Here is a 22,252-nt window from a genome sequence, read left to right on the forward strand (position 1 = left end):
GATACCGGGAATCGAAGCCGGGCCTTCTGGGTACAAAGCAGTTATCCTAGCCACTAGACCATATCGGACTTCCTCAACCAAGTCTTAATTCTAATCATAAACCTATATCCTTAAGTCTATTCTTGAAAACCGGTACAAAAGCAATCGCTCCGATACCGGGAATCGTACTCTCGCCTTCTGGGTGAGAGCCAGATATCCTAGCCACTAGACTACATCGGACTGGTTGAAACAACCCTAAATATTATTCCTATAAATGTGTCTTTAAATTTATTCTTCAAAAGCGGTACAAAAGCACTCACTCCGATACCGGGAATCGAACCCGCCCTTCTGGGTGAGAGCCAGATATCCTAGCCACTAGCCCATATCGGACTTGCTTAAGCAAGTCTTAATTCTATTCATAAACCAATATCCTTAAGTCTATTCTTGAAATGCTTTACAAAACACTCGCTGCGATACCGGGAATCGAAGCCGGGCCTTCTGGGTGAGAGCCAGATATCCTAGCCACTAGACCATATCTGACTGGCCGGAACAACCCAAAATATTATTCCTATAAATGTGTCTTTAAGTTTATTCATCAAAAGCGGTACAAAAGCACTCGCTCCGATACCGGGAATCGAACCCGGGCCTTCTGGGTGAGAGCCAGATATCCTAGCCACTAGACCATATCGGACTTGGTTAAACAAGTCTTAATTCTATTCATAAACCTATATCCTTAAGTCTATTCTTGAAAAGCGGTACAAAACCACGAGCTCCGATACCGGGAATCGAACCCGGGCCTTCTGGGTGAAAGTCAGGTATCCTAGCGACTAGACCATATTGTACTCGCTCAACCTAGTCTTAATTCTATTCTTGAAAAGCGGTACAAAAACTCTCGCTCCGATACCGGGAATCGAACCCGGGCCTTCTGGGTGAAAGCCAGATATCCTAGCCACTAGACCATATCGGACTTGCTTAACCAAGTCTTAATTCTATTCATAAACCTATATCCTTAAGTCTATTTTTGAAATGCTTTACAAAACACTCGCTGCGATACCGGGAATCGAAGCCGGCCTTCTGGGTACAAAGCAGTTATCCTAGCCACTAGACCATATCGGACTTCCTCAACCAAGTCTTAATTCTAATCATAAACCTATATCCTTAAGTCTATTCTTGAAAACCGGTACAAAAGCAATCGCTCCGATACCGGGAATCGTACTCTCGCCTTCTGGGTGAGAGCCAGATATCCTAGCCACTAGACTATATCGGACTGGTTGAAACAACCCTAAATATTATTCCTATAAATGTGTCTTTAAATTTATTCCTCAAAAGCGGTACAAAAGCACTCACTCCGATACCGGGAATCGAACCCGCCCTTCTGGGTGAGAGCCAGATATCCTAGCCACTAGCCCATATCGGACTTGCTTAATCAAGTCTTAATTCTATTCATAAACCAATATCCTTAAGTCTATTCTTGAAAAGCGGTACAAAAGCACTCGCTCCGATACCGGGAATCGAACCCGGGCCTTCTGGGTGAGAGCCAGATATCCTAGCCACTAGACCATATCGGACTTGCTTAGTCAAGTCTTAATTCTATTCATAAACCAATATCCTTAAGTCTTTTCTTGAAAAGCGGTACAAAAGCACTCGCTCCGATACCGGGAATCGAACCTGGGCCTTCTGAGTGAGAGCCAGTTATCCTAGCCACTAGACCATATCTGACTGGCCGGAACAACCCAAAATATTATTCCTATAAATGTGTCTTTAAGTTTATTCATCAAAAGCGGTACAAAAGCACTCACTCCGATACCGGGAATCGAACCCGCCCTTCTGCGTGACAGCCAGATATCCAAGCCACTAGCCCATATCGGACTTGCTTAATCAAGTCTCAATTCTATTCATAAACCTATATCCTTAAGTCTATTCTTGAAAAGCGGTACAAAAGCACTCGCTCCGACACCGGGAATCGAACCCGGGCCTTCTGGGTGAGAACCAGATATCCTAGCCACTAGACCATATCGGACTTCCTTAAACAAGTCTTAATTCTATTCATAAACCTATATCCTTAAGTCTATTCTTGAAAAGTGGAAAAAAACCACGTGCTCCGATACCGGGAATCGAACCCGAGCCTTCTGGGTGAAAGTCAGGTATCCTAGCGAGTAGACCATATCGTACTTGCTCAACCAAGTCTTAATTCTATTCTTGAAAAGCGGTACAAAACCACGTGCTCCGATACCGGGAATCGAACCCGGGCCTTCCGGGTGAAAGTCAGATATCCTAGCGACTAGACCATATCGTACTTGCTCAACCTAGTCTTAATTCTATTCTTGAAAAGCGGTACAAAAGCACTCGCTCCGATACCGGGAATCGAACCCGGGCCTTCTGGGTGAAAGCCAGATATCCTAGCCACTAGACCATATCGGACTTGCTTAACCAAGTCTTAATTCTATTCATTAACCTATATCCTTAAGTCTATTTTTGAAATGCTTTACAAAACACTCGCTGCGATACCGGGAATCGAAGCCGGGCCTTCTGGGTACAAAGCAGTTATCCTAGCCACTAGACCATATCGGACTTCCTCAACCAAGTCTTAATTCTAATCATAAACCTATATCCTTAAGTCTATTCTTGAAAACCGGTACAAAAGCAATCGCTCCGATACCGGGAATCGTACTCTCGCCTTCTGGGTGAGAGCCAGATATCCTAGCCACTAGACTACATCGGACTGGTTGAAACAACCCTAAATATTATTCCTATAAATGTGTCTTTAAATTTATTCTTCAAAAGCGGTACAAAAGCACTCACTCCGATACCGGGAATCGAACCCGCCCTTCTGGGTGAGAGCCAGATATCCTAGCCACTAGCCCATATCGGACTTGCTTAATCAAGTCTCAATTCTATTCATAAACCTATATCCTTAAGTCTATTCTTGAAAAGCGGTACAAAAGCACTCGCTCCGATACCGGGAATCGAACCCGGGCCTTCTGGGTGAGAGCCAGATATCCTAGCCACTAGACCATATCGGACTTGGTTAAACAAGTCTTAATTCTATTCATAAACCTATATCCTTAAGTCTATTCTTGAAAAGCGGTACAAAAGCACTCGCTGCGATACCGGGAATCGAACCCGGGCCCTCTGGGTGAGAGCCAGATATCCTAACCACTAGACCATATCGGACTTGGTTAAACAAGTCTTAATTCTATTCATAAACCTATATCCTTAAGTCTATTCTTGAAAAGCGGTACAAAACCACGTGCTCCGATACCGGGAATCGAACCCGGGCCTTCTGGGTGAAAGTCAGGTATCCTAGCGACTAGACAATATTGTACTTGCTCAACCTAGTCTTAATTCTATTCTTGAAAAGCTGTACAAAAGCACTCGCTCCGATACCGGGAATCGAACCCGCCCTTCTGCGTGACAGCCAGATATCCAAGCCACTAGCCCATATCGGACTTGCTTAATCAAGTCTCAATTCTATTCATAAACCTATATCCTTAAGTCTATTCTTGAAAAGCGGTACAAAAGCACTCGCTCCGATACCGGGAATCGAAGCCGGGCCTTCTGGGTACAAAGCAGTTATCCTAGCCACTAGACCATAAAGGACTTCCTCAACCAAGTCTTAATTCTATTCATAAACCTATATCCTTAAGTCTATTCTTAAAAACCGGTACAAAAGCACTCGCTCCGATACCGGGAATCGTACTCTCGCCTTCTGGGTGAGAGCCAGATATCCTAGCCACTAGCCCATATCGGACTTGCTGAATCAAGTCTTAATTCTATTCATAAACCTATATCCTTAAGTCTATTCTTGAAAAGCAGTACAAAAGCACTCGCTCCGATACCGGGAATCAAACCCGGGCCTTCTGGGTGAGAGCCAGATATCCTAGCCACTAGACCACATCGGACTTGCTTAATCAAGTCTTAATTCTATTCATAAATCAATTACCTTAAGTCTATTCTTGAAAAGCGGTACAAAAGCACTCGCTGCGATACCGGGAATCGAACCCGGGCCTTCTGGGTGAGAGCCAGATATCCTAGCCACTAGACCATATCAGACTTGCTTAGTCAAGTCTTAATTCTATTCATAAACCAATATCCTTAAGTCTATTCTTGAAAAGCGGTACAAAAGCACTCGCTCCGATACCGGGAATCGAACCAGGGCCTTCTGGGTGAGAGCCAGATATCCTAGCCACTAGACAATATCTGACTGGCCGGAACAACCCAAAATATTATTCCTATAAATGTGTCTTTAAGTTTATTCATCAAAAGCGGTACAAAAGCACTCACTCCGATACCGGGAATCGAACCCGCCCTTCTGCGTGACAGCCAGATATCCTAGCCACTAGCCCATATCGGACTTGCTTAATCAAGTCTTAATTCTATTCATAAACCTATATCCTTAAGTCTATTCTTGAAAAGCAGTACAAAAGCACTCGCTCCGATACCGGGAATCAAACCCGGGCCTTCTGGGTGAGAGCCAGATATCCTAGCCACTAGATCATATCGGACTTGCTTAATCAAGTCTTAATTCTATTCATAAATCAATTACCTTAAGTCTATTCTTGAAAAGCGGTAGAAAAGCACTCGCTGCGATACCGGGAATCGAACCCGGGCCTTCTGGGTGAGAGCCAGATATCCTAACCACTAGACCATATCGGACTTGGTTAAACAAGTCTTAATTCTATTCATAAACCTATATCCTTAAGTCTATTCTTGAAAAGCGGTACAAAAGCACTCGCTCCGATACCGGGAATCGAACCCGGGCCTTCCGGGTGAAAGTCAGGTATCCTAGCGAGTAGACCATATCGTACTTGCTCAACCGAGTCTTAAGTCTATTCTTAAAAGCGGTACAAAACCACGTGCTCCGATACCGGGAATGGAACCCGGGCCTTCTGGGTGAAAGTCAGGTATCCTAGCGACTAGACCATATCGTACTTGCTCAACCTAGTCTTAATTCTATTCTTGAAAAGCGGTACAAAAGCACTCGCTCCGATACCGGGAATCGAACCCGGGCCTTCTGGGTGAAAGCCAGATATCCTAGCCACTAGACCATATCGGACTTGCTTAACCAAGTCTTAATTCTATTCATAAACCTATATCCTTAAGTCTATTTTTGAAATGCTTTACAAAACACTCGCTGCGATACCGGGAATCGAAGCCGGGCCTTCTGGGTACAAAGCAGTTATCCTAGCCACTAGACCATATCTGACTGGTCGGAACAACCCAAAATATTATTCCTATAAATGTGTCTTTAAGTTTATTCATCAAAAGCGGTACAAAAGCACTCACTCCGATACCGGGAATCGAACCCGCCCTTCTGCGTGACAGCCAGATATCCTAGCCACTAGACCATATCGGACTTGCTTAATCAAGTCTTAATTCTATTCATAAACCAATATCCTTAAGTCTATTCTTGAAAAGCGGTACAAAAGCACTCGCTCCGATACCGGGAATCGAACCCGGGCCTTCCGGGTGAAAGTCAGGTATCCTAGCGAGTAGACCATATCGTACTTGCTCAACCGAGTCTTAAGTCTATTCTTAAAAGCGGTACAAAACCACGTGCTCCGATACCGGGAATCGAACCCGGGCCTTCTGGGTGAAAGTCAGGTATCCTAGCGACTAGACCATATCGTACTTGCTCAACCTAGTCTTAATTCTATTCTTGAAAAGCGGTACAAAAGCACTCGCTCCGATACCCGGAAACGAACCCGGGCCTTCTGGGTGAAAGCCAGATATCCTAGCCACTAGACCATATCGGACTTGCTTAACCAAGTCTTAATTCTATTCACAAACCTATATCCTTAAATCTATTTTTGAAATGCTTTACAAAACACTCGCTGCGATACCGGGAATCGAAGCCGGGCCTTCTGGGTACAAAGCAGTTATCCTAGCCACTAGACCATATCGGACTTCCTCAACCAAGTCTTAATTCTATTCATAAACCTATATCCTTAAGTCTATTCTTGAAAACCGTCACAAAAGCACTCGTTCCGATACCGGGAATCGTACTCTCGCCTTCTGGGTGAGAGCCAGATATCCTAGCCACTAGACTATATCAGACTGGTTGAAACAACCCTAAATATTATTCCTATAAATGTGTCTTTAAGTTTATTCTTCAAAAGCGGTACAAAAGCACTCACTCCGATACCGGGAATCGAACCCGCCCTTCTGGGTGAGAGCCAGATATCCTAGCCACTAGCCCATATCGGACTTGCTTAATCAAGTCTTAATTCTATTCATAAACCAATATCCTTAAGTCTATTCTTGAAAAGCGGTACAAAAGCACTCGCTCCGATACCGGGAATCGAACCCGGGCCTTCTGGGTGAGAGCCAGATATCCTAGCCACTAGACCATATCAAACTTGCTTAGTCAAGTCTTAATTCTATTCATAAACCAATATCCTTAAGTCTATTCTTGAAAAGCGGTACAAAAGCACTCGCTCCGATACCGGGAATCGAACCCGGGCCTTCTGGGTGAGAGCCAGATATCCTAGCCACTAGACCATATCTGACTGCCCGGAATAACCCAAAATATTATTCCTATAAATGTGTCTTTAAGTTTATTCATCAAAAGCGGTACAAAAGCACTCACTCCATTACCGAGAATCGAACCCGCCCTTCTGCGTGACAGCCAGATATCCTAGCCACTAGCCGATATCGGACTTGCTTAATCAAGTCTTATTTCTATTCATAAACCTATATCCTTAAGTCTATTCTTGAAATGCAGTACAAAAGCACTCGCTCCGATACCGGGAATCGAACCCGGGCCTTCTGGGTGAGAGCCAGATATCCTAGCCACTAGACCATATCGGACTTGCTTAATCAAGTCTTAATTCTATTCATAAATCAATTACCTTAAGTCTATTCTTTAAAAGCGGTACAAAAGCACTCGCTCCGATACCGGGAATCGAACCCGGGCCTTCTGGGTGAGAACCAGATATCCTAGCCACTAGACCATATCGGACTTGGTTAAACAAGTCTTAATTCTATTCATAAACCTATATCCTTAAGTCTATTCTTGAAAAGCAGTACAAAAGCACTCGCTCCGATACCGGGAATCGAACCCGGGCCTTCTGGGTGAAAGTCAGGTATCCTAGCGACTAGACCATATTGTACTTGCTCAACCTAGTCTTAATTCTATTCTTGAAAAGCGGTACAAAAGCACTCGCTCCGATACCGGGAATCGAACCCGGGCCTTCTGGGTGAAAGCCAGATATCCTAGCCACTAGACCATATCGGACTTGCTTAACCAAGTCTTAATTCTATTCATAAACCTATATCCTTAAGTCTATTTTTGAAATGCTTTACAAAACACTCGCTGCGATACCGGGAATCGAAGCCGGGCCTTCTGGGTACAAAGCAGTTATCCTAGCCACTAGACCATAAAGGACTTCCTCAACCAAGTCTTAATTCTATTCATAAACCTATATCCTTAAGTCTATTCTTAAAAACCGGTACAAAAGCACTCGCTCCGATACCGGGAATCGTACTCTCGCCTTCTGGGTGAGAGCCAGATATCCTAGCCACTAGACTATATCGGACTGGCTGAAACAACCCTAAATATTTTTCCTATAAATGTGTCTTTAAGTTTATTCTTCAAAAGCGGTACAAAAGCACTCACTCCGATACCGGGAATCGAACCCGCCCTTCTGGGTGAGAGCCAGATATCCTAGCCACTAGCCCATATCGGACTTGCTTAATCAAGTCTTAATTCTATTCATAAACCAATATCCTTAAGTCTATTCTTGAAAAGCGGTACAAAAGCACTCGCTCCGATACCGGGAATCGAACAGGGCCTTCTGGGTGAGAGCCAGATATCCTAGCCACTAGACCATATCGGACTTGCTTAGTCAAGTCTTAATTCTATTCATAAACCAATATCCTTAAGTCTATTCTTGGAAAGCGGTAAAAGAGCACTCTCTCCGATACCGAGAATCGAACCCAGGCCTTCTGCGTGAGAGCCAGAAATTCTAGCCACTAGACCATATCGGACTTGGTTAAAAAAGTCTTAATTCTATTCATAAACCTATATCCTTAAGTCTATTCTTGAAAAGCGGTACAAAACCACGTGCTCCGATACCGGGAATCGAACCCGGGCCTTCTGGGTGAAAGTCAGATATCCTAGCGACTAGACCATATTGTACTTGCTCAACCTAGTCTTAATTCTATTCTTGAAAAGCGGTACAAAAGCACTCGCTCCGTACCGGGAATCGAACCCGGGCCTTCTGGATAAGAGCCAGATATCCTAGCCACTAGACCATATCTGACTGGTCGGAGCAACCCAAAATATTATTCCTATAAATGTGTCTTTAAGTTTATTCATCAAAAGCGGTACAAAAGCACTCACTCCGATACCGGGAATCGAGCCCGCCCTTCTGCGTGACAGCCAGATATCCTAGCCACTAGACCATATCGGACTTGCTTAGTCAAGTCTTAATTCTATTCATAAACCAATATCCTTAAGTCTATTCTTGAAAAGCGGTACAAAAGCACTCGCTCCGATAGCGGGAATCGAACCCGGGCCTTCTGGGTGAAAGTCAGGTATCCTAGCGACTAGACCATATCGTACTTGCTCAACCAAGTCTTAATTCTATTCATAAACCAATATCCTTAAGTCTATTCTTGAAAACCGGTACAAAAGCACTCGCTCCGATACCGGGAATCGAACTCGCACCTTCTGGATGAGAGCCAGAAATCCTAGCCACTAAACCATATCTGACTGGTCGGAACAACCCAAAATATTATTCCTATAAATGTGTCTTTAAGTTTATTCATCAAAAGCGGTACAAAAGCACTCACTCCGATACCGGGAGTCGAACCCGCCCTTCTGCGTGACAGCCAGATATCCAAGCCACTAGCCCATATCGAACTTGCTTGATCAAGTCTTAATACTATTCATAAACCTATATCCTTAAGTCTATTCTTGAAAAGCGGTACAAAAGCACTCGCTCCGATACCGGGAATCGAACCCGGGCCTTCTGGGTGAGAGCCAGATATCCTAGCCACTAGACCATATCGGACTTGCTTAAACAAGTCTTAATTCTATTCATAAACCTATATCCTTAAGTCTATTCTTGAAAAGTGGAACAAAACCACGTGCTCCGATACCGGGAATCGAACCCGAGCCTTCTGGGTGAAAGTCAGGTATCCTAGCGAGTAGACCATATCGTACTTGCTCAACCAAGTCTTAATTCTATTCTTGAAAAGCGGTACAAAACCACGTGCTCCGATACCGGGAATCGAACCCGTGCCTTCTGGGTGAAAGTCAGGTATCCTAGCGACTAGACCATATCATACTTGCTCAACCTAGTCTTAATTCTATTCTTGAAAAGCGGTACAAAAGCACTCGCTCCGACACCGGGAATCGAACCCGGGCCTTCTGGGTGAAAGCCAGATATCCTAGCCACTAGACCATATCGGACTTGCTTAACCAAGTCTTAATTCTATTCATAAACCTATATCCTTAAGTCTATTTTTGAAATGCTTTACAAAACACTCGCTGCGATACCGGGAATCGAAGCCGGGCCTTCTGGGTACAAAGCAGTTATCCTAGCCACTAGACCATATCGGACTTCCTCAACCAAGTCTTAATTCTATTCATAAACCTATATCCTTAAGTCTATTCGTGAAAACCGGTACAAAAGCACTTGCTCCGATACCGGGAATCGTACTCTCGCCTTCTGGGTGAGAGCCAGATATTCTAGCCACTAGACTATATCGGACTGGTTGAAACAACCCTAAATATTATTCCTATAAATGTGTCTGTAAATTTATTCTTCAAAAGCGGTGACCATATCGGACTTGCTTAGTCAAGTCTTAATTCTATTCATAAACCAATATCCTTAAGTCTATTCTTGAAAAGCGGTACAGAAACACTCGCTCCGATACCGGGAATCGAACCCTTGCCTTCTGGGTGAGAGCCAGATATCCTAGCCACTAGACCATATCTGACTGGCCAAAACAACCCAAAATATTATTCCTATAAAGGTGTCTTTAAGTTTATTCATCAAAAGCGGTACAAAAGCACTCACTCCGATACCGGGAATCGAACCCGCCCTTCTGCGTGACAGCCAGATATCCAAGCCACTAGCCCATATCGGACTTGTTTAATCAAGTCTTAATTCTATTCATAAACCTATATCCTTAAGTCTATTCTTGAAAAGCGGTACAAAAGCTCTCGCTCCGATACCGGGAATCGAACCCGGGCCTTCTGGGTGAGAGCCAGATATCCTAGCCACTAGACCATATCGGACTTGCTTAACCAAGTCTTAATTCAATTCATAAATCAATTACCTTAAGTCTATTCTTGAAAAGCGGTACAAAAGCACTCGCTCCGATACCGGGAATCGAACCCGGGCCTTCTGGGTGAGAGCCAGATATCCTAGCCACTAGACCATATCGGACTTGGTTAAACAAGTCTTAATTCTATTCATAAACCTATATCCTTAAGTCTATTCTTGAAAAGCGGTACAAAACCACGTGCTCCGATACCGGGAATCGAGCCCGGGCCTTCTGGGTGAAAGTCAGGTATCCTAGCGACTAGACCATATTGTAATTGCTCAACCTAGTCTTAATTCTATTCTTGAAAAGCGGTACAAAAACACTCGCTCTGATACCGGGAATCGAACCCGGGCCTTCTGGGTGAAAGCCAGATATCCTAGCCACTAGACCATATCGGACTTGCTTAACCAAGTCTTAATTCTAATCATAAACCTATATCCTTAAGTCTATTCTTGAAAACCGGTACAAAAGCAATCGCTCCGATACCGGGAATCGTACTCTCGCCTTCTGGGTGAGAGCCAGATATCCTAGCCACTAGACTATATAGGACTGGTTGAAACAACCCTAAATATTATTCCTATAAATGTGTCTTTAAATTTATTCCTCAAAAGCGGTACAAAAGCACTCACTCCGATACCGGGAATCGAACCCGCCCTTCTGGGTGAGAGCCAGATATCCTAGCCACTAGCCCATATCGGACTTGCTTAATCAAGTCTTAATTCTATTCATAAACCAATATCCTTAAGTCTATTCTTGAAAAGCGGTACAAAAGCACTCGCTCCGATACCGGGAATCGAACCCGGGCCTTCTGGGTGAGAGCCAGATATCCTAGCCACTAGACCATATCGGACTTGCTTAGTCAAGTCTTAATTCTATTCATAAACCAATATCCTTAAGTCTTTTCTTGAAAAGCGGTACAAAAGCACTCGCTCCGATACCGGGAATCGAACCTAGGCCTTCTGAGTGAGAGCCAGATATCCTAGCCACTAGACCATAACTGACTGGCCGGAACAACCCAAAATATTATTCCTATAAATGTGTCTTTAAGTTTATTCATCAAAAGCGGTACAAAAGCACTCACTCCGATACCGGGAATCGAACCCGCCCTTCTGCGTGACAGCCAGATATCCAAGCCACTAGCCCATATCGGACTTGCTTAATCAAGTCTCAATTCTATTCATAAACCTATATCCTTAAGTCTATTCTTGAAAAGCGGTACAAAAGCACTCGCTCCGATACCGGGAATCGAACCCGGGCCTTCTGGGTGAGAGCCAGATATCCTAGCCACTAGACCATATCGGACTTGGTTAAACAAGTCTTAATTCTATTCATAAACCTATATCCTTAAGTCTATTCTTGAAAAGCGGTACAAAACCACGTGCTCCGATACCGGGAATCGAACCCGGGCCTTCTGGGTGAAAGTCAGGTATCCTAGCGACTAGACCATATTGTACTCGCTCAACCTAGTCTTAATTCTATTCTTGAAAAGCGGTACAAAAACTCTCGCTCCGATACCGGGAATCGAACCCGGGCCTTCTGGGTGAGAGCCAGATATCCTAGCCACTAGACCATATCGGACTTGCTTAATCAAGTCTTAATTCTATTCATAAACCTATATCCTTAAGTCTATTCTTGAAAAGCGGTACAAAAGCTCTCGCTCCGATACCGGGAATCGAACCCGGGCCTTCTGGGTGAGAGCCAGATATCCTAGCCACTAGACCATATCGGACTTGCTTAACCAAGTCTTAATTCAATTCATAAATCAATTACCTTAAGTCTATTCTTGAAAAGCGGTACAAAAGCACTCGCTCCGATACCGGGAATCGAACCCGGGCCTTCTGGGTGAGAGCCAGATATCCTAGCCACTAGACCATATCGGACTTGGTTAAACAAGTCTTAATTCTATTCATAAACCTATATCCTTAAGTCTATTCTTGAAAAGCGGTACAAAACCACGTGCTCCGATACCGGGAATCGAGCCCGGGCCTTCTGGGTGAAAGTCAGGTATCCTAGCGACTAGACCATATTGTACTTGCTCAACCTAGTCTTAATTCTATTCTTGAAAAGCGGTACAAAAACACTCGCTCTGATACCGGGAATCGAACCCGGGCCTTCTGGGTGAAAGCCAGATATCCTAGCCACTAGACCATATCGGACTTGCTTAACCAAGTCTTAATTCTATTCATAAACCTATATCCTTAAGTCTATTTTTGAAATGCTTTACAAAACACTCGCTGCGATACCGGGAATCGAAGCCGGGCCTTCTGGGTACAAAGCAGTTATCCTAGCCACTAGACCATATCGGACTTCCTCAACCAAGTCTTAATTCTAATCATAAACATATATCCTTAAGTCTATTCTTGAAAACCGGTACAAAAGCAATCGCTCCGATACCGGGAATCGTACTCTCGCCTTCTGGGTGAGAGCCAGATATCCTAGCCACTAGACTATATCGGACTGGTTGAAACAACCCTAAATATTATTCCTATAAATGTGTCTTTAAATTTATTCCTCAAAAGCGGTACAAAAGCACTCACTCCGATACCGGGAATCGAACCCGCGCCTTCCGGGTGAGAGCCAGATATCCTAGCCACTAGCCCATATCGGACTTGCTTAATCAAGTCTTAATTCTATTCATAAACCAATATCCTTAAGTCTATTCTTGAAAAGCGGTACAAAAGCACTCGCTCCGATACCGGGAATCGAACCCGGGCCTTCTGGGTGAGAGCCAGATATCCTAGCCACTAGACCATATCTGACTGGCCGGAACAACCCAAAATATTATTCCTATAAATGTGTCTTTAAGTTTATTCATCAAAAGCGGTACAAAAGCACTCACTCCGATACCGGGAATCGAACCCGCCCTTCTGCGTGACAGCCAGATATCCTAGCCACTAGCCCATATCGGACTTGCTGAATCAAGTCTTAATTCTATTCATAAACCTATATCCTTAAGTCTATTCTTGAAAAGCAGTACAAAAGCACTCGCTCCGATACCGGGAATCAAACCCGGGCCTTCTGGGTGAGAGCCAGATATCCTAGCCACTAGACCATATCGGACTTGCTTAATCAAGTCTTAATTCTATTCATAGATCAATTACCTTAAGTCTATTCTTGAAAAGCGGTACAAAAGCACTCGCTGCGATACCGGGAATCGAACCCGGGCCTTCTGGGTCAGAGCCAGATATCCTAACCACTAGACCATATCGAACTTGGTTAAACAAGTCTTAATTCTATTCATAAACCTATATCCTTAAGTCTATTCTTGAAAAGCGGTACAAAACCACGTGCTCCGATACCGGGAATCGAACCCGGGCCTTCTGGGTGAAAGTCAGGTATCCTAGCAACTAGACCATATTGTACTTGCTCAACCTAGTCTTAATTCTATTCTTGAAAAGCGGTACAAAAGCACTCGCTCCGATACCGGGAATCGAACCCGCCCTTCTGCGTGACAGCCAGATATCCAAGCCACTAGCCCATATCGGACTTGCTTAATCAAGTCTCAATTCTATTCATAAACCTATATCCTTAAGTCTATTCTTGAAAAGCGGTACAAAAGCACTCGCTCCGATACCGGGAATCGAACCCGGGCCTTCTGGGTGAGAGCCAGATATCCTAGCCACTAGACCATATCGGACTTGTTTAACCAAGTCTTAATTCTATTCATAAATCAATTACCTTAAGTCTATTCTTGAAAAGCGGTACAAAAGCACTCGCTCCGATACCGGGAATCGAACCCGGGCCTTCTGGGTGAGAGCCAGATATCCTAGCCACTAGACCATATCGGACTTGGTTAAACAAGTCTTAATTCTATTCATAAACCTATATCCTTAAGTCTATTCTTGAAAAGCGGTACAAAACCACGTGCTCCGATACCGGGAATCGAACCCGGGCCTTCTGGGTGAAAGTCAGGTATCCTAGCGACTAGACCATATTGTACTCGCTCAACCTAGTCTTAATTCTATTCTTGAAAAGCGGTACAAAAACTCTCGCTCCGATACCGGGAATCGAACCCGGGCCTTCTGGGTGAAAGCCAGATATCCTAGCCACTAGACCATATCGGACTTGCTCAACCTAGTCTTAATTCTATTCTTGAAAAGCGGTACAAAAGCACTCGCTCCGACACCGGGAATCGAACCCGGGCCTTCTGGGTGAAAGCCAGATATCCTAGCCACTAGACCATATCGGACTTGCTTAACCAAGTCTTAATTCTATTCATAAACCTATATCCTTAAGTCTATTTTTGAAATGCTTTACAAAACACTCGCTGCGATACCGGGAATCGAAGCCGGGCCTTCTGGGTACAAAGCAGTTATCCTAGCCACTAGACCATATCGGACTTCCTCAACAAGTCTTAATTCTATTCATAAACCTATATCCTTAAGTCTATTTTTGAAATGCTTTACAAAACACTCGCTGCGATACCGGGAATCGAAGCCGGGCCTTCTGGGTACAAAGCAGTTATCCTAGCCACTAGACCATAAAGGACTTCCTCAACCAAGTCTTAATTCTATTCATAAACCTATATCCTTAAGTCTATTCTTAAAAACCGGTACAAAAGCACTCACTCCGATACCGGGAATCGTACTCTCGCCTTCTGGGTGAGAGCCAGATATCCTAGCCACTAGACTATATCGGACTGGTTGAAACAACCCTAAATATTATTCCTATAAATGTGTCTTTAAATTTATTCTTCAAAAGCGGTACAAAAGCACTCACTCCGATACCGGGAATTGAACCCGCCCTTCTGGATGAGAGCCAGATATCCTAGCCACTAGCCCATATCGGACTTGCTTAATCAAGTCTTAATTCTATTCATAAACCAATATCCTTAAGTCTATTCTTGAAAAGCGGTACAAAAGCACTCGCTCCGATACCGGGAATCGAACCCGCGCCTTCTGCGTGAGAGCCAGATATCCTAGCCACTAGCCCATATCGGACTTGCTTAATCAAGTCTTAATTCTATTCATAAACCAATATCCTTAAGTCTATTCTTGAAACGCGGTACAAAAGCACTCGCTCCGATAGCGGGAATCGAACCAGGGCCTTCTGGGTGAGAGCCAGATATCCTAGCCACTAGACAATATCTGACTGGCCGGAACAACCCAAAATATTATTCCTATAAATGTGTCTTTAAGTTTATTCATCAAAAGCGGTACAAAAGCACTCACTCCGATACCGGGAATCGAACCCGCCCTTCTGCGTGACAGCCAGATATCCTAGCCACTAGCCCATATCGGACTTGCTGAATCAAGTCTTAATTCTATTCATAAACCTATATCCTTAAGTCTATTCTTGAAAAGCAGTACAAAAGCACTCGCTCCGATACCGGGAATCAAACCCGGGCCTTCTGGGTGAGAGCCAGATATCCTAGCCACTAGATCATATCGGACTTGCTTAATCAAGTCTTAATTCTATTCATAAATCAATTACCTTAAGTCTATTCTTGAAAAGCGGTACAAAAGCACTCGCTGCGATACCGGGAATCGAACCCGGGCCTTCTGGGTGAGAGCCAGATATCCTAACCACTAGACCATATCGGACTTGGTTAAACAAGTCTTAATTCTATTCATAAACCTATATCCTTAAGTCTATTCTTGAAAAGCGGTACAAAACCACGTGCTCCGATACCGGGAATCGAACCCGGGCCTTCTGGGTGAAAGTCAGGTATCCTAGCGACTAGACCATATTGTACTTGCTCAACCTAGTCTTAATTCTATTCTTGAAAAGCGGTACAAAAGCACTCGCTCCGATACCGGGAATCGAACCCGGGCCTTCTGGGTGAAAGCCAGATATCCTAGCCACTAGACCATATCGGACTTGCTTAACCAAGTCTTAATTCTATTCATAAACCTATATCCTTAAGTCTATTTTTGAAATGCTTTACAAAACACTCGCTGCGATACCGGGAATCGAAGCCGGGCCTTCTGGGTACAAAGCAGTTATCCTAGCCACTAGACCATATCTGACTGGTCGGAACAACCCAAAATATTATTCCTATAAATGTGTCTTTAAGTTTATTCATCAAAAGCGGTACAAAAGCACTCACTCCGATACCGGGAATCGAACCCGCCCTTCTGCGTGACAGCCAGATATCCTAGCCACTAGACCATATCGGACTTGCTTAATCAAGTCTTAATTCTATTCATAAACCAATATCCTTAAGTCTATTCTTGAAAAGCGGTACAAAAGCACTCGCTCCGATACCGGGAATCGAACCCGGGCCTTCCGGGTGAAAGTCAGGTATCCTAGCGAGTAGACCATATCGTACTTGCTCAACCGAGTCTTAAGTCTATTCTTAAAAGCGGTACAAAACCACGTGCTCCGATACCGGGAATCGAACCCGGGCCTTCTGGGTGAAAGCCAGATATCCTAGCCACTAGACCATATCGGACTTGCTTAACCAAGTCTTAATTCTATTCATAAACCTATATCCTTAAGTCTATTTTTGAAATGCTTCACAAAACACTCGCTGCGATACCGGGAATCGAAGCCGGGCCTTCTGGGTACAAAGCAGTTATCCTAGCCACTAGACCATAAAGGACTTCCTCAACCAAGTCTTAATTCTATTCATAAACCTATATCCTTAAGTCTATTCTTAAAAACCGGTACAAAAGCACTCACTCCGATACCGGGAATCGTACTCTCGCCTTCTGGGTGAGAGCCAGATATCCTAGCCACTAGACTATATCGGACTGGTTGAAACAACCCTAAATATTATTCCTATAAATGTGTCTTTAAATTTATTCTTCAAAAGCGGTACAAAAGCACTCACTCCGATACCGGGAATTGAACCCGCCCTTCTGGATGAGAGCCAGATATCCTAGCCACTAGCCCATATCGGACTTGCTTAATCAAGTCTTAATTCTATTCATAAACCAATATCCTTAAGTCTATTCTTGAAAAGCGGTACAAAAGCACTCGCTCCGATACCGGGAATCGAACCCGCGCCTTCTGCGTGAGAGCCAGATATCCTAGCCACTAGCCCATATCGGACTTGCTTAATCAAGTCTTAATTCTATTCATAAACCAATATCCTTAAGTCTATTCTTGAAACGCGGTACAAAAGCACTCGCTCCGATACCGGGAATCGAACCCGGGCCTTCTGGGTGTGAGCCAGATATCCTAGCCACTAGACCATATCAAACTTGCTTAGTCAAGTCTTAATTCTATTCATAAACCAATATCCTTAAGTCTATTCTTGAAAAGCGGTACAAAAGCACTCGCTCCGATAGCGGGAATCGAACCAGGGTCTTCTGGGTGAGAGCCAGATATCCTAGCCACTAGACAATATCTGACTGGCCGGAACAACCCAAAATATTATTCCTATAAATGTGTCTTTAAGTTTATTCATCAAAAGCGGTACAAAAGCACTCACTCCGATACCGGGAATCGAACCCGCCCTTCTGCGTGACAGCCAGATATCCTAGCCACTAGCCCATATCGGACTTGCTTAATCAAGTCTTAATTCTATTCATAAACCTATATCCTTAAGTCTATTCTTGAAAAGCAGTACAAAAGCACTCGCTCCGATACCGGGAATCAAACCCGGGCCTTCTGGGTGAGAGCCAGATATCCTAGCCACTAGATCATATCGGACTTGCTTAATCAAGTCTTAATTCTATTCATAAATCAATTACCTTAAGTCTATTCTTGAAAAGCGGTACAAAAGCACTCGCTGCGATACCGGGAATCGAACCCGGGCCTTCTGGGTGAGAGCCAGATATCCTAACCACTAGACCATATCGGACTTGGTTAAACAAGTCTTAATTCTATTCATAAACCTATATCCTTAAGTCTATTCTTGAAAAGCGGTACAAAACCACGTGCTCCGATACCGGGAATCGAACCCGGGCCTTCTGGGTGAAAGTCAGGTATCCTATTGACTAGACCATATTGTACTTGCTCAACCTAGTCTTAATTCTATTCTTGAAAAGCGGTACAAAAGCACTCGCTCCGATACCGGGAATCGAACCCGGGCCTTCTGGGTGAAAGCCAGATATCCTAGCCACTAGACCATATCGGACTTGCTTAACCAAGTCTTAATTCTATTCATAAACCTATATCCTTAAGTCTATTTTTGAAATGCTTTACAAAACACTCGCTGCGATACCGGGAATCGAAGCCGGGCCTTCTGGGTACAAAGCAGTTATCCTAGCCACTAGACCATATCTGACTGGTCGGAACAACCCAAAATATTATTCCTATAAATGTGTCTTTAAGTTTATTCATCAAAAGCGGTACAAAAGCACTCACTCCGATACCGGGAATCGAACCCGCCCTTCTGCGTGACAGCCAGATATCCTAGCCACTAGACCATATCGGACTTGCTTAATCAAGTCTTAATTCTATTCATAAACCAATATCCTTAAGTCTATTCTTGAAAAGCGGTACAAAAGCACTCGCTCCGATACCGGGAATCGAACCCGGGCCTTCCGGGTGAAAGTCAGGTATCCTAGCGAGTAGACCATATCGTACTTGCTCAACCGAGTCTTAAGTCTATTCTTAAAAGCGGTACAAAACCACGTGCTCCGATACCGGGAATCGAACCCGGGCCTTCTGGGTGAAAGTCAGGTATCCTAGCGACTAGACCATATCGTACTTGCTCAACCTAGTCTTAATTCTATTCTTGAAAAGCGGTACAAAAGCACTCGCTCCGATACCCGGAATCGAACCCGGGCCTTCTGGGTGAGAGCCAGATATCCTAGCCACTAGACCATATCGGACTTGCTTAATCAAGTCTTAATTCTATTCATAAATCAATTACCTTAAGTCTATTCTTTAAAAGCGGTACAAAAGCACTCGCTCCGATACCGGGAATCGAACCCGGGCCTTCTGGGTGAGAACCAGATATCCTAGCCACTAGACCATATCGGACTTGGTTAAACAAGTCTTAATTCTATTCATAAACCTATATCCTTAAGTCTATTCTTGAAAAGCAGTACAAAAGCACTCGCTCCGATACCGGGAATCGAACCCGGGCCTTCTGGGTGAAAGTCAGGTATCCTAGCGACTAGACCATATTGTACTTGCTCAACCTAGTCTTAATTCTATTCTTGAAAAGCGGTACAAAAGCACTCGCTCCGATACCGGGAATCGAACCCGGGCCTTCTGGGTGAAAGCCAGATATCCTAGCCACTAGACCATATCGGACTTGCTTAACCAAGTCTTAATTCTATTCATAAACCTATATCCTTAAGTCTATTTTTGAAATGCTTTACAAAACACTCGCTGCGATACCGGGAATCGAAGCCGGGCCTTCTGGGTACAAAGCAGTTATCCTAGCCACTAGACCATAAAGGACTTCCTCAACCAAGTCTTAATTCTATTCATAAACCTATATCCTTAAGTCTATTCTTAAAAACCGGTACAAAAGCACTCGCTCCGATACCGGGATTCGTACTCTCGCCTTCTGGGTGAGAGCCAGATATCCTAGCCACTAGACTATATCGGACTGGCTGAAACAACCCTAAATATTTTTCCTAGAAATGTGTCTTTAAGTTTATTCTTCAAAAGCGGTACAAAAGCACTCACTCCGATACCGGGAATCGAACCCGCCCTTCTGGGTGAGAGCCAGATATCCTAGCCACTAGCCCATATCGGACTTGCTTAATCAAGTCTTAATTCTATTCATAAACCAATATCCTTAAGTCTATTCTTGAAAAGCGGTACAAAAGCACTCGCTCCGATACCGGGAATCGAACAGGGCCTTCTGGGTGAGAGCCAGATATCCTAGCCACTAGACCATATCGGACTTGCTTAGTCAAGTCTTAATTCTATTCATAAACCATTATCCTTAAGTCTATTCTTGAAAAGCGGTAAAAGAGCACTCGCTCCGATACCGGGAATCGAACCCGGGCCTTCTGCGTGAGAGCCAGAAATCCTAGCCACTAGACCATATCGGACTTGGTTAAACAAGTCTTAATTCTATTCATAAACCTATATCCTTAAGTCTATTCTTGAAAAGCGGTACAAAACCACGTGCTCCGATACCGGGAATCGAACCCGGGCCTTCTGGGTGAAAGTCAGATATCCTAGCGACTAGACCATATTGTACTTGCTCAACCTAGTCTTAATTCTATTCTTGAAAAGCGGTACAAAAGCACTCGCTCCGATACCGGGAATCGAACCCGGGCCTTCTGGATGAGAGCCAGATATCCTAGCCACTAGACCATATCTGACTGGTCGGTGCAACCCAAAATATTATTCCTATAAATGTGTCTTTAAGTTTATTCATCAAAAGCGGTACAAAAGCACTCACTCCGATACCGGGAATCGAGCCCGCCCTTCTGCGTGACAGCCAGATATCCTAGCCACTAGACCATATCGGACTTGCTTAGTCAAGTCTTAATTCTATTCATAAACCAATATCCTTAAGTCTATTCTTGAAAAGCGGTACAAAAGCACTCGCTCCGATAGCGGGAATCGAACCCGGGCCTTCTGGGTGAAAGTCAGGTATCCTAGCGACTAGACCATATCGTACTTGCTCAACCAAGTCTTAATTCTATTCATAAACCAATATCCTTAAGTCTATTCTTGAAAACCGGTACAAAAGCACTCGCTCCGATACCGGGAATCGAACTCGCGCCTTCTGGATGAGAGCCAGATATCCTAGCCACTAAACCATATCTGACTGGTCGGAACAACCCAAAATATTATTCCTATAAATGTGTCTTTAAGTTTATTCATCAAAAGCGGTACAAAAGCACTCACTCCGATACCGGGAGTCGAACCCGCCCTTCTGCGTGACAGCCAGATATCCAAGCCACTAGCCCATATCGAACTTGCTTGATCAAGTCTTAATTCTATTCATAAACCTATATCCTTAAGTCTATTCTTGAAAAGCGGTACAAAAGCACTCGCTCCGATACCGGGAATCGAACCCGGGCCTTCTGGGTGAGAGCCAGATATCCTAGCCACTAGACCATATCGGACTTGCTTAAACAAGTCTTAATTCTATTCATAAACCTATATCCTTAAGTCTATTCTTGAAAAGTGGAACAAAACCACGTGCTCCGATACCGGGAATCGAACCCGAGCCTTCTGGGTGAAAGTCAGGTATCCTAGCGAGTAGACCATATCGTACTTGCTCAACCAAGTCTTAATTCTATTCTTGAAAAGCGGTACAAAACCACGTGCTCCGATACCGGGAATCGAACCCGGGCCTTCTGGGTGAAAGTCAGGTATCCTAGCGACTAGACCATATCGTACTTGCTCAACCTAGTCTTAATTCTATTCTTGAAAAGCGGTACAAAAGCACTCGCTCCGACACCGGGAATCGAACCCGGGCCTTCTGGGTGAAAGCCAGATATCCTAGCCACTAGACCATATCGGACTTGCTTAACCAAGTCTTAATTCTATTCATAAACCTATATCCTTAAGTCTATTTTTGAAATGCTTTACAAAACACTCGCTGCGATACCGGGAATCGAAGCCGGGCCTTCTGGGTACAAAGCAGTTATCCTAGCCACTAGACCATATCGGACTTCCTCAACCAAGTCTTAATTCTATTCATAAACCTATATCCTTAAGTCTATTCGTGAAAACCGGTACAAAAGCACTTGCTCCGATACCGGGAATCGTACTCTCGCCTTCTGGGTGAGAGCCAGATATTCTAGCCACTAGACTATATCGGACTGGTTGAAACAACCCTATATATTATTCCTATAAATGTGTCTGTAAATTTATTCTTCAAAAGCGGTACAAAAGCACTCACTCCGATACCGGGAATCGAACCCGCCCTTCTGGGTGAGAGCCAGATATCCTAGCCACTAGCCCATATCGGACTTGCTTAATCAAGTCTTAATTCTATTCATAAACCAATATCCTTAAGTCTATTCTTGAAAAGCGGTACAAAAGCACTCGCTCCGATACCGGGAATCGAACCCGGGCCTTCTGGGAGAGAGCCAGATATCCTAGCCACTAGACCATATTGGACTTGCTTAGTCAAGTCTTAATTCTATTCATAAACCAATATCCTTAAGTCTATTCTTGA

The 22,252-nt window shown here is 44.1% G+C and overlaps 52 non-coding genes across 52 annotated transcripts; all 52 read right to left on the bottom strand.

Moving 5' to 3' along the window:
• Positions 1-598: 598 nt before the first annotated feature.
• On the bottom strand, positions 599-670 carry TRNAE-CUC (transfer RNA glutamic acid (anticodon CUC)). Its single transcript has one exon. It is a non-coding gene; the product is annotated as a tRNA-Glu (tRNA).
• Positions 671-874: 204 nt separating this feature from the next.
• On the bottom strand, positions 875-946 carry TRNAE-UUC (transfer RNA glutamic acid (anticodon UUC)). The gene has a single exon. It is a non-coding gene; the product is annotated as a tRNA-Glu (tRNA).
• A 529-nt stretch (positions 947-1,475) lies between these two features.
• Positions 1,476-1,547, bottom strand: TRNAE-CUC (transfer RNA glutamic acid (anticodon CUC)). The gene has a single exon. It is a non-coding gene; the product is annotated as a tRNA-Glu (tRNA).
• Positions 1,548-1,927: 380 nt separating this feature from the next.
• Positions 1,928-1,999, bottom strand: TRNAE-CUC (transfer RNA glutamic acid (anticodon CUC)). Its single transcript has one exon. It is a non-coding gene; the product is annotated as a tRNA-Glu (tRNA).
• Positions 2,000-2,328: 329 nt separating this feature from the next.
• On the bottom strand, positions 2,329-2,400 carry TRNAE-UUC (transfer RNA glutamic acid (anticodon UUC)). Its single transcript has one exon. It is a non-coding gene; the product is annotated as a tRNA-Glu (tRNA).
• Positions 2,401-2,930: 530 nt separating this feature from the next.
• Positions 2,931-3,002, bottom strand: TRNAE-CUC (transfer RNA glutamic acid (anticodon CUC)). The gene has a single exon. It is a non-coding gene; the product is annotated as a tRNA-Glu (tRNA).
• A 79-nt stretch (positions 3,003-3,081) lies between these two features.
• Positions 3,082-3,153, bottom strand: TRNAE-CUC (transfer RNA glutamic acid (anticodon CUC)). Its single transcript has one exon. It is a non-coding gene; the product is annotated as a tRNA-Glu (tRNA).
• Positions 3,154-3,809: 656 nt separating this feature from the next.
• On the bottom strand, positions 3,810-3,881 carry TRNAE-CUC (transfer RNA glutamic acid (anticodon CUC)). The gene has a single exon. It is a non-coding gene; the product is annotated as a tRNA-Glu (tRNA).
• A 79-nt stretch (positions 3,882-3,960) lies between these two features.
• Positions 3,961-4,032, bottom strand: TRNAE-CUC (transfer RNA glutamic acid (anticodon CUC)). The gene has a single exon. It is a non-coding gene; the product is annotated as a tRNA-Glu (tRNA).
• Positions 4,033-4,412: 380 nt separating this feature from the next.
• TRNAE-CUC (transfer RNA glutamic acid (anticodon CUC)) lies at positions 4,413-4,484 on the bottom strand. The gene has a single exon. It is a non-coding gene; the product is annotated as a tRNA-Glu (tRNA).
• A 79-nt stretch (positions 4,485-4,563) lies between these two features.
• On the bottom strand, positions 4,564-4,635 carry TRNAE-CUC (transfer RNA glutamic acid (anticodon CUC)). The gene has a single exon. It is a non-coding gene; the product is annotated as a tRNA-Glu (tRNA).
• Positions 4,636-4,963: 328 nt separating this feature from the next.
• TRNAE-UUC (transfer RNA glutamic acid (anticodon UUC)) lies at positions 4,964-5,035 on the bottom strand. The gene has a single exon. It is a non-coding gene; the product is annotated as a tRNA-Glu (tRNA).
• A 1,230-nt stretch (positions 5,036-6,265) lies between these two features.
• TRNAE-CUC (transfer RNA glutamic acid (anticodon CUC)) lies at positions 6,266-6,337 on the bottom strand. The gene has a single exon. It is a non-coding gene; the product is annotated as a tRNA-Glu (tRNA).
• Positions 6,338-6,416: 79 nt separating this feature from the next.
• On the bottom strand, positions 6,417-6,488 carry TRNAE-CUC (transfer RNA glutamic acid (anticodon CUC)). Its single transcript has one exon. It is a non-coding gene; the product is annotated as a tRNA-Glu (tRNA).
• Positions 6,489-6,717: 229 nt separating this feature from the next.
• Positions 6,718-6,789, bottom strand: TRNAE-CUC (transfer RNA glutamic acid (anticodon CUC)). The gene has a single exon. It is a non-coding gene; the product is annotated as a tRNA-Glu (tRNA).
• A 79-nt stretch (positions 6,790-6,868) lies between these two features.
• Positions 6,869-6,940, bottom strand: TRNAE-CUC (transfer RNA glutamic acid (anticodon CUC)). Its single transcript has one exon. It is a non-coding gene; the product is annotated as a tRNA-Glu (tRNA).
• A 204-nt stretch (positions 6,941-7,144) lies between these two features.
• TRNAE-UUC (transfer RNA glutamic acid (anticodon UUC)) lies at positions 7,145-7,216 on the bottom strand. The gene has a single exon. It is a non-coding gene; the product is annotated as a tRNA-Glu (tRNA).
• Positions 7,217-8,170: 954 nt separating this feature from the next.
• TRNAK-CUU (transfer RNA lysine (anticodon CUU)) lies at positions 8,171-8,254 on the bottom strand. Its single transcript has one exon. It is a non-coding gene; the product is annotated as a tRNA-Lys (tRNA).
• Positions 8,255-8,924: 670 nt separating this feature from the next.
• TRNAE-CUC (transfer RNA glutamic acid (anticodon CUC)) lies at positions 8,925-8,996 on the bottom strand. The gene has a single exon. It is a non-coding gene; the product is annotated as a tRNA-Glu (tRNA).
• Positions 8,997-9,325: 329 nt separating this feature from the next.
• TRNAE-UUC (transfer RNA glutamic acid (anticodon UUC)) lies at positions 9,326-9,397 on the bottom strand. Its single transcript has one exon. It is a non-coding gene; the product is annotated as a tRNA-Glu (tRNA).
• Positions 9,398-10,156: 759 nt separating this feature from the next.
• Positions 10,157-10,228, bottom strand: TRNAE-CUC (transfer RNA glutamic acid (anticodon CUC)). Its single transcript has one exon. It is a non-coding gene; the product is annotated as a tRNA-Glu (tRNA).
• Positions 10,229-10,307: 79 nt separating this feature from the next.
• TRNAE-CUC (transfer RNA glutamic acid (anticodon CUC)) lies at positions 10,308-10,379 on the bottom strand. Its single transcript has one exon. It is a non-coding gene; the product is annotated as a tRNA-Glu (tRNA).
• Positions 10,380-10,583: 204 nt separating this feature from the next.
• On the bottom strand, positions 10,584-10,655 carry TRNAE-UUC (transfer RNA glutamic acid (anticodon UUC)). Its single transcript has one exon. It is a non-coding gene; the product is annotated as a tRNA-Glu (tRNA).
• A 380-nt stretch (positions 10,656-11,035) lies between these two features.
• On the bottom strand, positions 11,036-11,107 carry TRNAE-CUC (transfer RNA glutamic acid (anticodon CUC)). Its single transcript has one exon. It is a non-coding gene; the product is annotated as a tRNA-Glu (tRNA).
• A 380-nt stretch (positions 11,108-11,487) lies between these two features.
• On the bottom strand, positions 11,488-11,559 carry TRNAE-CUC (transfer RNA glutamic acid (anticodon CUC)). The gene has a single exon. It is a non-coding gene; the product is annotated as a tRNA-Glu (tRNA).
• Positions 11,560-11,763: 204 nt separating this feature from the next.
• TRNAE-CUC (transfer RNA glutamic acid (anticodon CUC)) lies at positions 11,764-11,835 on the bottom strand. The gene has a single exon. It is a non-coding gene; the product is annotated as a tRNA-Glu (tRNA).
• Positions 11,836-11,914: 79 nt separating this feature from the next.
• On the bottom strand, positions 11,915-11,986 carry TRNAE-CUC (transfer RNA glutamic acid (anticodon CUC)). Its single transcript has one exon. It is a non-coding gene; the product is annotated as a tRNA-Glu (tRNA).
• A 79-nt stretch (positions 11,987-12,065) lies between these two features.
• TRNAE-CUC (transfer RNA glutamic acid (anticodon CUC)) lies at positions 12,066-12,137 on the bottom strand. The gene has a single exon. It is a non-coding gene; the product is annotated as a tRNA-Glu (tRNA).
• Positions 12,138-12,341: 204 nt separating this feature from the next.
• TRNAE-UUC (transfer RNA glutamic acid (anticodon UUC)) lies at positions 12,342-12,413 on the bottom strand. The gene has a single exon. It is a non-coding gene; the product is annotated as a tRNA-Glu (tRNA).
• Positions 12,414-12,944: 531 nt separating this feature from the next.
• On the bottom strand, positions 12,945-13,016 carry TRNAE-CUC (transfer RNA glutamic acid (anticodon CUC)). Its single transcript has one exon. It is a non-coding gene; the product is annotated as a tRNA-Glu (tRNA).
• Positions 13,017-13,245: 229 nt separating this feature from the next.
• On the bottom strand, positions 13,246-13,317 carry TRNAE-CUC (transfer RNA glutamic acid (anticodon CUC)). The gene has a single exon. It is a non-coding gene; the product is annotated as a tRNA-Glu (tRNA).
• A 79-nt stretch (positions 13,318-13,396) lies between these two features.
• On the bottom strand, positions 13,397-13,468 carry TRNAQ-CUG (transfer RNA glutamine (anticodon CUG)). The gene has a single exon. It is a non-coding gene; the product is annotated as a tRNA-Gln (tRNA).
• Positions 13,469-13,822: 354 nt separating this feature from the next.
• Positions 13,823-13,894, bottom strand: TRNAE-CUC (transfer RNA glutamic acid (anticodon CUC)). Its single transcript has one exon. It is a non-coding gene; the product is annotated as a tRNA-Glu (tRNA).
• Positions 13,895-13,973: 79 nt separating this feature from the next.
• On the bottom strand, positions 13,974-14,045 carry TRNAE-CUC (transfer RNA glutamic acid (anticodon CUC)). The gene has a single exon. It is a non-coding gene; the product is annotated as a tRNA-Glu (tRNA).
• Positions 14,046-14,249: 204 nt separating this feature from the next.
• On the bottom strand, positions 14,250-14,321 carry TRNAE-UUC (transfer RNA glutamic acid (anticodon UUC)). The gene has a single exon. It is a non-coding gene; the product is annotated as a tRNA-Glu (tRNA).
• Positions 14,322-14,374: 53 nt separating this feature from the next.
• TRNAE-UUC (transfer RNA glutamic acid (anticodon UUC)) lies at positions 14,375-14,446 on the bottom strand. Its single transcript has one exon. It is a non-coding gene; the product is annotated as a tRNA-Glu (tRNA).
• Positions 14,447-15,577: 1,131 nt separating this feature from the next.
• TRNAE-CUC (transfer RNA glutamic acid (anticodon CUC)) lies at positions 15,578-15,649 on the bottom strand. The gene has a single exon. It is a non-coding gene; the product is annotated as a tRNA-Glu (tRNA).
• A 79-nt stretch (positions 15,650-15,728) lies between these two features.
• Positions 15,729-15,800, bottom strand: TRNAE-CUC (transfer RNA glutamic acid (anticodon CUC)). Its single transcript has one exon. It is a non-coding gene; the product is annotated as a tRNA-Glu (tRNA).
• A 204-nt stretch (positions 15,801-16,004) lies between these two features.
• Positions 16,005-16,076, bottom strand: TRNAE-UUC (transfer RNA glutamic acid (anticodon UUC)). Its single transcript has one exon. It is a non-coding gene; the product is annotated as a tRNA-Glu (tRNA).
• A 503-nt stretch (positions 16,077-16,579) lies between these two features.
• On the bottom strand, positions 16,580-16,651 carry TRNAE-UUC (transfer RNA glutamic acid (anticodon UUC)). The gene has a single exon. It is a non-coding gene; the product is annotated as a tRNA-Glu (tRNA).
• Positions 16,652-17,332: 681 nt separating this feature from the next.
• Positions 17,333-17,404, bottom strand: TRNAV-CAC (transfer RNA valine (anticodon CAC)). Its single transcript has one exon. It is a non-coding gene; the product is annotated as a tRNA-Val (tRNA).
• Positions 17,405-17,784: 380 nt separating this feature from the next.
• On the bottom strand, positions 17,785-17,856 carry TRNAE-CUC (transfer RNA glutamic acid (anticodon CUC)). The gene has a single exon. It is a non-coding gene; the product is annotated as a tRNA-Glu (tRNA).
• Positions 17,857-17,935: 79 nt separating this feature from the next.
• TRNAE-CUC (transfer RNA glutamic acid (anticodon CUC)) lies at positions 17,936-18,007 on the bottom strand. Its single transcript has one exon. It is a non-coding gene; the product is annotated as a tRNA-Glu (tRNA).
• A 204-nt stretch (positions 18,008-18,211) lies between these two features.
• TRNAE-UUC (transfer RNA glutamic acid (anticodon UUC)) lies at positions 18,212-18,283 on the bottom strand. The gene has a single exon. It is a non-coding gene; the product is annotated as a tRNA-Glu (tRNA).
• Positions 18,284-18,911: 628 nt separating this feature from the next.
• Positions 18,912-18,983, bottom strand: TRNAE-CUC (transfer RNA glutamic acid (anticodon CUC)). Its single transcript has one exon. It is a non-coding gene; the product is annotated as a tRNA-Glu (tRNA).
• A 79-nt stretch (positions 18,984-19,062) lies between these two features.
• On the bottom strand, positions 19,063-19,134 carry TRNAE-CUC (transfer RNA glutamic acid (anticodon CUC)). Its single transcript has one exon. It is a non-coding gene; the product is annotated as a tRNA-Glu (tRNA).
• A 204-nt stretch (positions 19,135-19,338) lies between these two features.
• Positions 19,339-19,410, bottom strand: TRNAE-UUC (transfer RNA glutamic acid (anticodon UUC)). Its single transcript has one exon. It is a non-coding gene; the product is annotated as a tRNA-Glu (tRNA).
• A 680-nt stretch (positions 19,411-20,090) lies between these two features.
• Positions 20,091-20,162, bottom strand: TRNAE-CUC (transfer RNA glutamic acid (anticodon CUC)). The gene has a single exon. It is a non-coding gene; the product is annotated as a tRNA-Glu (tRNA).
• A 204-nt stretch (positions 20,163-20,366) lies between these two features.
• TRNAE-CUC (transfer RNA glutamic acid (anticodon CUC)) lies at positions 20,367-20,438 on the bottom strand. Its single transcript has one exon. It is a non-coding gene; the product is annotated as a tRNA-Glu (tRNA).
• A 681-nt stretch (positions 20,439-21,119) lies between these two features.
• Positions 21,120-21,191, bottom strand: TRNAE-CUC (transfer RNA glutamic acid (anticodon CUC)). Its single transcript has one exon. It is a non-coding gene; the product is annotated as a tRNA-Glu (tRNA).
• A 329-nt stretch (positions 21,192-21,520) lies between these two features.
• TRNAE-UUC (transfer RNA glutamic acid (anticodon UUC)) lies at positions 21,521-21,592 on the bottom strand. Its single transcript has one exon. It is a non-coding gene; the product is annotated as a tRNA-Glu (tRNA).
• A 530-nt stretch (positions 21,593-22,122) lies between these two features.
• On the bottom strand, positions 22,123-22,194 carry TRNAE-CUC (transfer RNA glutamic acid (anticodon CUC)). Its single transcript has one exon. It is a non-coding gene; the product is annotated as a tRNA-Glu (tRNA).
• Between the last annotated feature and the right edge of the window lie 58 nt (positions 22,195-22,252).

The sequence above is a fragment of the Phalangium opilio genome, unplaced genomic scaffold (assembly GCF_054372755.1).
Source record: "Phalangium opilio isolate 3A_F unplaced genomic scaffold, DU_Popi_V2 ptg000009l_1, whole genome shotgun sequence".
Classification (NCBI taxonomy): Eukaryota; Metazoa; Arthropoda; class Arachnida; order Opiliones; family Phalangiidae; genus Phalangium; species Phalangium opilio.